Below are 12,959 nucleotides of genomic sequence, written 5' to 3' on the forward strand. Positions count from 1 at the left end.
TATGACCACAGTGTGCGCATCTTTAGACAGGTGCTTCCTGCAGAAAAATGAGCCATGTCAGAGGGCTCACTCAATCTCCAAGTTGTTTCTGGGAGACGGCTGAGAGTGTACTGTACTCCGGTGGCCTCCACACTCACCAGATGTCAATCCAGTGGGGAGCGCCATAGATCTGCGGCCAACAAAACTGCAAAAACTCCCCAATAATATCAAGTTAATATGGACTAAATTCTCACAGGAACGTTGCTGACACCTTGTTGACTTTTGTGCCACAGAGAAAGTAAGGTGTCTCTCCAGGCAAAAAGGTGGCTATAGTACTTTCAAAGGGTGCCTAATAATGTGGCCGGAGAGTGCATTGTGGCGGTGGGTTCCTGAAAAAGAAAAATGGCAATGATTTATTGTGGAGGGTGGGCTGCTTTTAACCTGCACAGAGAAATGTAATGTATCATTTTGGGCCCTATGTGTTTTAGAAAATATGTTCCCTGATTCCCTTTGTGCCTCTGCATTGGCAGAGAGTAAAACGTGACCGGTCTCGCCGCATTACGGTCAGAAACTGCAGGCGCAGTTGCTGGCGGACTTGGTCTCGGAGGTAAAACCATCTGAAACAATGGCGGCCCCTCCCCGTCTCCCCACCACATCTATCAAAGACTCGACACAAGTTGGGGGAGATTGATCTCTCTTTCGCATGAGCCCGACACCCAAGGAGGCCTGTTTAACAAGAGCCATCCTATCTGCCAATAAAAAGCACCTTCCCGCCCCGTAAGGCATGTCAGAAGGCACTGCGGTGCGTATATATTAGCCATAACTTTTTTAAAAGCTGGATTTATAGACCCCTCAGTGGGGATTTATGACAAAGGATGGTGAATTAATTATTCCCAAACAATTTGATACATCTGATTATTAATTCTGGGACACGAGCCCGCTTAGAGCAGAGACTGCTTGTAAAGGTTGGATTTATCATGTTGACATTTTGCTACAGTCGACGCTCCTCTCCCTCTCTCGCTCCTACAATGCAGTTGTTCAAAGCCGTGCCCTGCAGCTTCTCTTCCGCGGCATAAAGGGGCCGAACACAAATGTGCCCTTTTCGTCTGTCTTCTCCCTCTTTTCCAATGAGAAAGCGGCGGATGTTTTAGTAAGAGATTACAGCAGGGGCACACGAACGCGTCGCTCGCACACACCGGCAGTTGACAAGCGTTTTTCTCTGCCGGTGTGCCATGCATGGTGAAGCACGCAAATGAAAGGTCAGACCCATCAGCATCCATCTCCCACTCAAACAGCAGAGGCAGCAGCCTAATCCAGCCGTACGAACAAACAACAAAGACGCGAGACAGCAACAACTCCAGTAGATGCATCAATCTGACAGCATTAGAGAAGGTTAAGCCCCCCAGTTTGTTCGGCAAGTGCTCGACATCAGCTGCGCGCTAACAGCTTAAACGCATGCAAATGAACAAAGGCGAACGTTGGCACAGAGGTTGAGTTGGGTTTCAAGCAGAGTTACATTGAGGGAAGTGCCAAGCGCGGCTGGAAGATCTGCGGCTGTAACCTTACGACGTTGCATGATGAACTGGTGAACAAACGGTAGTGGAAGAGTCGATCTTACAAAAATCTTTGAAATTGGCTTGGTGCCGGAACCAAGATCTTGACTGGACACACGAGGCAGAAACGCATCGGGTCACACTTTAAGCAACAGATGACTATGATCAGAATAAGGCTTTTAGGAAGGTTCAGTCAGAAGGCCAACACGTTCCTTTTTTATTCGTCTTAGCACAATATCTGCGATACACATTGCTCTATTATCTTCTGGCTTTCTCACGCTGTCAAAATAATCTGCCTTTCTGTGTCAGTGTAACAATCGTCCAATTATCTTCAAGCCTTATTGCAGGCTAATAAGGCTCTGCAACACTTCTTCTGAAATAATGAGATTCAACTGTGAAGCAAAGAAAAGAAATACTGAAACATTACGAAAGGAAAGCCAGTCACTGTCCAATTCTGGGGAAACAAAGTCCAAACTCAGTAAAGTCTGTGTCAAAGGGGTTAAGGCTAAACTTATTTTCTCAGAGTTTTTTCTTCTTCTCCTCTCTCCTCAGTTTCACTACCAATGTTTGCTAGAAAAACCTCAAAGGCACATACTCCAATTGAGGTGGAAAAACTGCATTTATTTGAGCCGTAATGTTTTTGTTAAAGTGTATATTACTTAGATCAGTGTTTTTCAACCTTTTTTGAGCCAAGGTACATTGTTTTCATTGAAAAAATCACGAGGCACACCACCAACCAAAAATGTAAACAAATGATACCCTATCGCCACCTATATTAAATATATAGTCATTTTTCTTTTCATAAACTTTTCCATCACTGTCATCACAGTCTTGCTAGATACAATGCTCTCACCGCTACCTGTCACATTCACGCATCACTAATACTCTTGTTTTAACGTACAATGCTATGTACCTACTGCCATCTAGTGGTAAGGAAATTACATGATTATGCCGCTAGTCACTACTACAGCACACACACGCGAAGATAGCATATTATTTGCAGATAATTAATTTGTTTTCAAAAAATCTTTTTTAGACCAATTAGGTGAAATTTCCACGGCACACCTGACGATCGCTCACACAGTGGTTGAAAAACACTGGTCTAAATATGCCCATAATAAATTATAGAACTAGTAATATAAAATTTTTCAGAGTTATTACAATTCAAAGAAATTAGTAGCCTTACAATTTCACTGAACTTGAGGAATAGTTTTCTTTTTATGTAAATCTGTAAGATTTAAATCGATTGTTGAATTGTTTTGATTTGGCCCATGGATGCTGTCACAGCTGGTGGGGGCTGATGTTGTTTATTGAAGTAGATGGAATATGGTTGTTTTGGAGCAACGGAAGGACACATGGACATGAATGCACAAAGGAATGTTCAATGTATGATTGCATGATTTCATGATTTTGACAATTTGTAATAAAACAGACAGAGTTTGGGGAAGAAAACGGCGGTCGTTCTTCGTTCGCTAAAGCTGTTCTTGCTGTTCACTCGGAAGAAAGGAGAAGAAGAGACAAAACAAAACAAACATCAATTGTTACAACTCTTTCAATACAGCTGAGACATGTAACATAGGTATAAAAAATATTTTTTCTGAGGTAACAGCCTGCGATGTCATCGATGACATCACGTCCGTCCCTGACTGTCACTGATGACATCAGACCGACAAAACGAACGTGATGTCATCGATGACATCGCAGGCTGTTCCTTCAGAAGTGCTTGAATAAGGCGACCACGTGGTAATGTGAAGGCCTGTGAAGGCCTGGGATCCTTCAAGGACCTGGCCTGTGAAGGCCCTCGCACCGAACGTGGACGCGAGGGCCTGTGAAGGCCAGGGATCCTTCAAGGACCTGGCCTGTGAAGGCCCTCGCACCGAACGTGGACGCGAGGGCCTGTGAAGGCCAGGGATCCTTCAAGGACCTGGCCTGTGAAGGCCCTCGCACCGAACGTGGACGCGAGGGCCTGTGAAGGCCAGGGATCCTTCAAGGACCTGGCCTGTGAAGGCCCTCGCACCGAACGTGGACGCGAGGGCCTGTGAAGGCCAGGGATCCTTGAATGACCTGGCCTGTGAAGGCCCTCGCACCGAACGTGGACGCGAGGGCCTGTGAAGGCCAGGGATCCTTGAATGACCTGGCATGTGAAGGCCCTGGCCTGTGAAGGCCCTCGCACCAGCACCTGTATGCGAGGGCCTGTGAAGTCGTGTAAAAGTAGTAGAAAAAGTTGAGTACCTTTCTACCGTTTCTACTCTCTGCTCCTTCCATGCGTTGCTCTAGGGTGTCCCTACGCTCTTTCAGGTCTCATACTGATGTTTCCAGTTTTGTTAGAGCCAAATTATAGACAGCGTTTCACCAGGAGACCTAGAGTGAGGAGCCCCGCCCGTTTCCCCCTTGCGCCTCAGACAGAGTTTGGGGAAAAAGATGGCGGTCGTTCTTCGTTCGCTAAAGTTGTTCTTGTTTACAGGTTAGTAGTGTGAAGCTGGTGGAAACTGTCCCCGCTAAAATGTAAATTTACAAGTTCATTCGGTGCTGATTTCGTAATTACTTGCTAGACGTGTTTAGACGTTCGAGGGAAAAAGAGTGATTTTGTTTCATAATTACGGTTTGTAGCTATAACGGTCGTAAAACAGCCGTTATAGAAGTTTGCTACATGTATCTAAACTTCGATACACTCTCCGACCCAACCTTATTAAGATTTCGGTGGTATCCTGATGGGTTGTGTTATCTTTTGATAGGAAGTGTTAAAGTTACTCTGTTACATGTACCGGAAATCAGTTCTCATCAGTTTCAAACATTTATTATAGACGTTACCACTTTTCCCCTACTACCCTGTAATTGATTCTACTGTACTAGCTTAAGCTAGATCTAGTCCTCTAAATCAGTGTTTTTCAACCTTTTTTGAGCCAAGGTACATTGTTTTCATTGAAAAAATCACGAGGCACACCACCAACCAAAAATGTAAACAAATGATACCCTATCGCCATCTATATTAAATATATAGTCATTTTTCTTTTCATAAACTTTTCCATCACTGTCATCACAGTCTTGCTAGATACAATGCTCTCACCGCTACCTGTCACATTCACGCATCACTAATACTCTTGTTTTAACGTACAATGCTATGTACCTACTGCCATCTAGTGGTAAGGAAATTACATGATTATGCCGCTAGTCACTACTACAGCACACACACGCGAAGATAGCATATTATTTGCAGATAATTAATTTGTTTTCAAAAAATCTTTTTTAGACCAATTAGGTGAAATTTCCACGGCACACCTGACGATCGCTCACGGCACACTAGTGTGCCGCGGCACAGTGGTTGAAAAACACTGACTTAGATGATTACAAAGGTTTTCTCTAGGATTCATGTCAGGAGAACGTGCAGGACTCTTTACTATAGGCTGGTCACACGACCCGTCACAGGGTGTAGGACTGTTCTGTAATGTCTACACCAAAGTTTCCCAACCCTTGTTCTCAATGCACACTGCTCTGCATGTTGTAGGTGCGTCCCTGCTCCAGCGTTTTTTCTGCTTTCAGGTTTTTACTGAACTGCAATCATCCGAATCAGGTGTCGGTGTCAAAGCAGGGAAACATCTAAAGCATGCAGGGTGGTGTGTCTTGAGGACCAAGGTAGAGAAACACTGGACTATACCCATCTACCCACCACCTCCAAAGGCTCATCTTTTTACAACTGTGGTCCAGTAATACTGTTTTCCTTGATGTTCCCAACGGCACTGAGAACCATAAACTGTGTTCAGAGATTATCTACTTTCTACAGATTTCTACCGGTGATTGCTTCCATGCATGGCAGTGGGTTAGGTCAGTCTAGGTCAATGCTGACGTTAGCAGTTTTGAATGCTCGGATGTGACTCTTCGGTGACACATTTCCCTTAAAGGTGCCTAGAGTTGATGTTGCATTCACCGTCCAGTTTAATACACTTCCTCTTATTTGCTTTTCTTGTGACTCTTCCAGTCTCTGTCGCAACTAGCAACACTGTGACGCTCTAGGAGTCGTGTCAGCTGCTTTCTGGGAACGTCCAGTTTGAAGTCTCCAATGTGCCCTGTGTGGGTAAACGATTGGTTTCCTGGTTTCAACATATACAAGTTAATGTATTATTCCAACATTAAAAAGATATTGTTAAATATATGTATATAGATTTTTTAGATGGCTCTGGAGTGAGAAATCTAAATATCACCAGAAGCTGCTGTATAACAGCACAATCATATCTCAAATCAAACATGGATTAGAACTCAGTCAGATTTCGCAGATGAAACATTTTTCTCAAGTGCTTGTCAACACAGCACAGTGACCAGATTCATAAAAGTTGTAAAGAAAACATTCATTTATTTCAAGGAATAAGGATGACATGACAAGTTTGAGTCAAAGAAAACACATTAGCCTTTGTATTCACTTTTCTGATGACATAAAAACAATAAATCAAAGTGTCAGAGTTTTTAGAAAAATAATGTCGTCCAAGTCTAGATGTGCAAATATTTTGCATTTCCAACTGTTTCCTTAAAAAAAAAAAAAGCTACCCCAGGCAGCAAAATATAAATAAATGTAAAAATGTGCCAGTCTTTTGAATTTGAAAACAAGATCTATCTCTACTCAAAGAGCCATAAATCCCATCCCTGCTCATCACATAGGACCTTGTGTATTTGATTATATTTAAGTGGCAGTTTCCCGTTACAGAGTTCAAAATGGGGTTACTAAAGACTGTAATGCATTCACTAATGAAAGATATTACTGATCATGAAACATACTGTAACTATGTAACTTGTTGTTTCCCAAACATAAAATCATTCCTAATCTGCTCTCACTAATGCTTCTATTGTTCGCCGCCATCCACAGCATGGAATAGACGCATTTGTCACCACAGTCTTTAAGTGAAAGGCGGTAACCTGAAAGTAGTCACTGCAACTTTAAGGCCCCCAGCGTATTTCACTCCGCGGCGTGCATCAACGCAAAAGGTAGATTCTTACGACAGCGCAGGTATATTCGGTGTCGCATTGCGAATAGTGCTCACATCGTTATGTGCGCGCCACCGCCGTGATAAGGTTTATAGCTGGGGCGACCAGTTGCAAGGACGCACATCAAGCGCACGGCCACTTTGTGCCACACTGACGTGTGTGTTGGCTGCAAACGGGGCATCTATAGCAGATCAGCTATTAGCCATTAGAATAGTGGGAGATGAAGGAGTTTGTCATACAGAAATGTAGGCAATCTGTACTCTCGACTACGAGATCACAAACTGTTGAACTCTCAACCACGGAGACGGTTGAGGTGAAGAAAATGAACCCAGCATTCACAGGAACGCTCGTTTTACTTTGTGTGCATGTTTAAGCGAAAGCTCCCTCTCTACTAGCGGCTACCAAATTAAATGACTTTCCAGCAACTCCCGCTATGTGACTGCAAGTGGCCCATGCAAACAGCAGTACAGTAGATTTCCCAGGTGACGAGTAGTTTCGACAGATTCAATAAGAGTTCTCTGCTTTTGTAAAAAAAAAAAAAAAAAGGTTTTTAAAAAAAAAGACAAACATTTAAAGGAATGCAACACCTGCTTAGCACCCACCATCACATGTGTTACCATGTATGATGGTGTTGGAAATAAATTGCGCGTTTCTCCCTGACCTGTTCAAGACAAGCTGAGACCGAAGCGCTGTCCACACAGGTGACCTTGAAAAATAAGATCCAGTCCGTTGCGAAGCCCATCAATAAAGGAAGCCAAAACACACTCAGTAGCTATTTCCCAGAGCACTGGGTTTCATTACACTTTGGCTTCCCTGCTTCTATTTTGGCAGGGATCTGTGTGTGCCCTTGATGTGATGAGAAGTGTGAATTTCTGCACAGGACACGCCGTGAAAGCACACAGCGCAGCGCTGCCTCATAGTCATAATTTACATCCCACTTGAAGCATTTTCACCCGGGCCTCTCGGCAGCCTGTTTTTTTTCCCCACACACTTCCTCACACATGAGCAGGCTAAAAGCACTGTCATTACTCCATCACGCTCTTAAAGCGGTGTATCTGACCCATTAGAGAGGGCTGGTGGGAGTAGCGCTGTGAAATAATGATCACTGAGATTTCTATAAAAAGAAAACAGCGGCGCGCATTTGTTGGTCGCGGGAGAGGAGCGATTAAGGCAGACTGATTGAAAGTGTCCCGTGTGAGTGGACGTGTCAGACTGGGAGGTGGTGGTGGGGGGGGGGAAGTTTTGCTGTTGGTGTAATGGGCCAAATATCTGCTCCGCTTGGCTCCTCTCTTCCTTCCACTCTGCAGCGCTCTGCTCAATTAATCCAGAGCCTCTTAATGACCCTCGAAGGTGACTTGCTAGATAAGTGCAATTACACTGGAAACAAGGGTGCTGCCAATTAGTCCTCAAGCCTCCCTACATCCTCACAGAAGAGGCTGGGCGCGTCCCACTGGGCAAGCCTGTTTGTGACTTCATTAACTGGCTTCTAAAAGGGGAAAATGGCCTAGATCGCACGTTGGCGGACGGGGATCAACATGAGTTGATGGCGTTTGTCCCGACATATGCAGGAATGACGGGGGAGGCAAAAGAGGAGATGTCTCTGCCGCGCCACTTGGATGAAGTCCGTGTTCGGATTTCTTGCTGTTGTTGTTTTGGGCATAAGATCTCTGGGGGATCCAGGTTGTGTGATACCACTCCAAGCAGCCAAGACAGCGACGAGGAAGACTGTAAGTGACAGCAACCTCCTCTTCCTCTTTAGTGCCCACTTGCCTGTCTCTAATTGCCCCCCACCCCCATTGTTCTTTCCTGAGCAAGACGATAATGAGAATTTCCTGCTACGTCGACGTCAGGACCACAGTCACTTGTTGTCTGCCAGCAAGAGTCTGTGAGTAATGGGTGTGACTAATGCTGCCTGGCAGCTTCCACACTCATCCCTCCCTGCCATCTGTCCCCTGCCACCCCTCTGGGTGGACTGGGGTGCTCTCAGTGGGTCTCAGTAATCAGACACACGTGCTTCACACACACTGAACGTTCAGGCAATATCAGCCTCATGGCAACTACCGAAAAGTTTTTACATTTTATATATATATATATATATATATATATATATATATATATATACACAGTACAGACCAAAAGTTTGGACACACCTTTTATTTCAATGAGTTTCCTTTATTTTCATGACTATTGACATTGTAGATTCACACTGAAGGCATCAAAACTATGAATAACACATGTGGAAATATGCACTAAACAAAAAAGTGTAAAACAACTGAAAATACTCCTTATATTCTAGTTTCTTCAAAGTAGCAACCTTTTGCTGTGATTACTACTTTGCACACACTCTGCATTTTCTCGATGAGCTTCAACAGGTAGTCACCTGAAATGGTTTTCACTTCATAGGTGAGCCCTGTCAGGTTAATAAGAGGGATTTCTTGCCTTATAAATAGTCATGAAAATAAAGAAAACCCATTGAATTAGAAGGTGTGTCCAAACCTTTGGTCTGTACTGTGTGTGTGTATATATATATATATATATATATATATATATATATATATATATATATATATATATATTTTTTTTTTTTTTTTTTACTGTCAAAATAAAAATATATGGATTTGCTTTTAACTATTCCAATAGCTTTTACAATTTTTATTCTGCACAACATATACTTTAATATTTAAGCAATGTAGCTTTTAACTGTATCCACTGTTTTAACAACATTACAGTATTTTATCTCTTGCAAAAAAAAAACTACAAACTGCTCCGTTAATACTCTCTTCATGCAACCATTTACTCATTGAGTTTGACAACAACATTGTTTCTGTGTTTTTTTTAAATAACTCAAAGAAAAGACACCAGAAAAATGTCTTGCCATTTCAAAAGTGAAAAATACAATAAGTTCAAAATTAATTCAATCTCTAGTCCTTCAACTGTTTCTCAGCTCAACATGTACAATGTTCGCTAGCATTAGCATTAGTTAGCTTCCCGACATACGTCCCGTTTTCTACACAATCTCAGTCCAAAGCTGTACAAAGTGACCCACCAGTTGACTCTCGAGTCTATAACCTCTTAATTCTTGGACACCACATTTATGCATCAACATACATTTTTACTGACCTGCGATATAGAAAAGACGAGACACACACGTTGAGCTCCTTTTACATTCAACAGGAAGATTTCTTCTTCTGGTGTGCTCAATCTTTTCTTGGTCACTAACGCGTCAGCGCCCCTAGCGGCCATGTGTAGAAATGCACGGACTAACTGAAATAACACTACAGAACTTATTACGATGAGAAATTAAAGATACAAAATGAAAAATTATGTTGGGGTGCCTATTTTCTTACTTCTTGGTTTTGTTTACTAACAACTTGTTTTTCACCCCTCTACACAGGTCTGACACTCGCTCAATGTGCCTCTGCACCAAATGGGTCACACTAACAAACTTTAGTCTCACTAATTAGTTTGTATTTTCAGTATATTTATCTGCTCTTTGAAGTGTGGATATATGGAGAGCCAAAAGTGCCACGAATGATTGCATACATAAACTGTGAAATAATTACTTATATATTTTACCAAAAAAAAAGTGCATAGTATTGAAATTGCATTCCTTTATAACTACAGCGAAACAGACTCTGAATCTGTTCATATGAAACTGAAATGATTCTATACCATTTATAATAAACTGAACTGAATTAAATATATTAATAGCTTAAATGTTACAATAATTCATAGACATTTGACTTATTTGATTATTTCATGTTTACTTGTCATCAGGGCACCATTAAATAATTAAGACTATCACAGCATTGGTTTAATTGTGCAACTCTTGCATCTGATTGTCAATCCACTTCAGTCCAATCATTTTGATCAAGAAGAAACATTGTTGGTCCTGCCCACTGACTTCATTTGCTGAAGCTAACAAATAAAATGAATCCATGATGGTTTGGACAATTTTTTAAAAAGTCAATAGTGAGGTAATGTCTAATTGCAGACAGGCCGTCCTACTCTAAGAGAACAGAGAGCCAAATCCCTTTCACATTAATCTCTGCAAGTAAAATAATTAACACAATAGAGTTATACAGTATTTTTAACCTAAATGCTTAGTTTATAGTGTTTGGACAGAAGGTGGTTAGTTACAGAAACTGAGTTAAATCCTCGGTGTGGTGAAAGGCAAACAGCCAATCTGATGCATCCAGCAGGTTTGGTCTGATTTTAGCATTTAAAAACAACTTATATTGTAAATGCTAATATCTACAATATACAATGGAGTATTAACGGGCATTTTAGAGCATGTACTGAGTTTGTTGCCGTTTGGTAAGCCAAACACACTTCTGTGCCACCTTGTTAAAGTTATGTTGATTGATGCTGGCATTTGTAGCAAATGCCTCTGTCTCAAAGACTAATTGCAGCCTGACATCATGAGCACCATCTCCACCCTGCAGCTCCCTCTGGTTGGGGAAAAGAGCAACAGAGCTGTAATGCATCTTCTTGCAATTGCTAAAACAGAATTGATGCTAAACCAGAAATTATTACAAACTTGCTAGCATAACTTTAGTTCGAGCAGAACTTCTGTTGCTCCTTGTTTACCCTTCTGGGCCACCATATTGTTTCGCATAAACTTTGCTTTTGGCTGTTTGCACAAACACAAAGTCACAAATAGTCTATGTTAGCTACTCTCTCGACCCACAGAGCCACCATCTTGTTCCCATCACTGTAAAAACTGACAGCCCTCTTGCATTAAATGCTCTTATTTTATCTCTTAATCTCAACCTGTTATGAGGTTTTTTTTGTTTGTTTTTTGTTTTACACAGAATGTTTGTGCTTTTCAGTACTTAGCTTGTAGTTGTAAATTGTCTCGACTGTTTTTGAACTTGTTAGCATTGATTTAACACATCTCGAAGTTGACTTTACTCATAGTTTTAAGGCATTTTTTGAAGTTTTGTTTCTAAGTTAATAAACTTAAAATCTATGACTACCTCGCTGGGCCAGTCAGGCCATCTTCCTTTCCTTTCAGGAAGCACATGGAAATGACAAATAAATAAATCAGAAACAGTTTCTTGTGATAGCATACATTTTACATCCACCAAGTCTTGTCAATGCTAAAATGGCTAAAATCAGATGGATATTTTCACGTTTCTACAGTGCTCTATAACATTTTTCTACCACAGTTATGCACGGATAGGAGAACTAGACTACATTTTCACAAAAAAAACAAACTGGTTGTCTTGAACCCAGCAGATTTCAGAGTGCATGTGAAGGAGTGCGAAAAGGGATAGATGTATCCAGGCTGCCAGTGTTGGCTTAAGATAGGGAGAAGCAGCATGAATCTCATTACAGGGACCCCTGGACCTGCCCCCGCAGCTAACTGAATCACTCTGAGTAACTTTAAATTGGTGTCCAATGAAGGAGGAATTGATCCCTGGCCCTGTTCTGCTCCTCTCGGGCACTTTGGAATGTAATCCTCAGAAGCTGCAGCTTTGATGGATTTCTGCTATCTGTTTGGTTTCTGTGTATCTGAAGCTGATGCGTAATTGGAAAGCGATTCAGATACACAGAAAACATTTGCCTCTGGTGACTTCAGAGGTGCGATGCTGGCCTAAGAACACATTTTACGGCGTTTTAAACACGAAACACGACGAGGCAATCTAAAACCAGGCTTTGGTTTCGACCGTTTGTTCTACGTGCAGAAATATGCACAGAATCTCCACGTTCTGTTCAAGAGTCGTGTGTAAACGTCTGCAGCGTTGGCGCTGCGCCTTTGACACTCTCGCAGCAATCACTTCCCTGCAACTGTTACGGCGGGAGTGTTTTTCACTTGCTGGATTGCCAGAGGCACAGATACTCTCGTTCTGTCTGCCAGTTCATAAATGACTGCAGCTTCGAAAGCGAAGATTGTCGCCCTAAAAAATTAAATTGCCATTTATTACCTCTCACCTTTTCTAAGCACTTCCATCGTGCAGGGGGAAAAAAAAACCCCAGATTTTTAATCGTGTGCTGAAATGATTATTTTCCTGGCTGCATTCTACATTTAAAGGCACTTTGATGGTTTTAGTTAGTTTTTTTGTTTGTAAAATTCATTAATCAATGTCATTTCCAGAAGTTAAAGGGAGTCACTTTAAATCCACAAGGTTGAAACCATTGAGTTTCAAAAGATTATTAATAAATATTTATACACTTTTCTTAATGAGACCATCAAACCCTAACAACGCCGCTCGCCAAACAGCAAATAAAATGCAGACAGGGTAAATATCATGTAAAGGGTCTGATTTTAACAACGCTATATAAACACATAGCACTGTAAATTATAGCTAAGAGGCTCGGATATAAGATTTATTTTATGAACCACACAAAGACTAAGTGATGCATCATGAAATGGATTTGCCATGGATATTTTCAAAGGTCACCCTGTTGGACCATAATCTCATTTGGAGTGACTGAAATAAACATATC

The sequence above is a fragment of the Xiphophorus hellerii genome, chromosome 20 (assembly GCF_003331165.1).
Source record: "Xiphophorus hellerii strain 12219 chromosome 20, Xiphophorus_hellerii-4.1, whole genome shotgun sequence".
NCBI classification, from domain to species: Eukaryota; Metazoa; Chordata; class Actinopteri; order Cyprinodontiformes; family Poeciliidae; genus Xiphophorus; species Xiphophorus hellerii.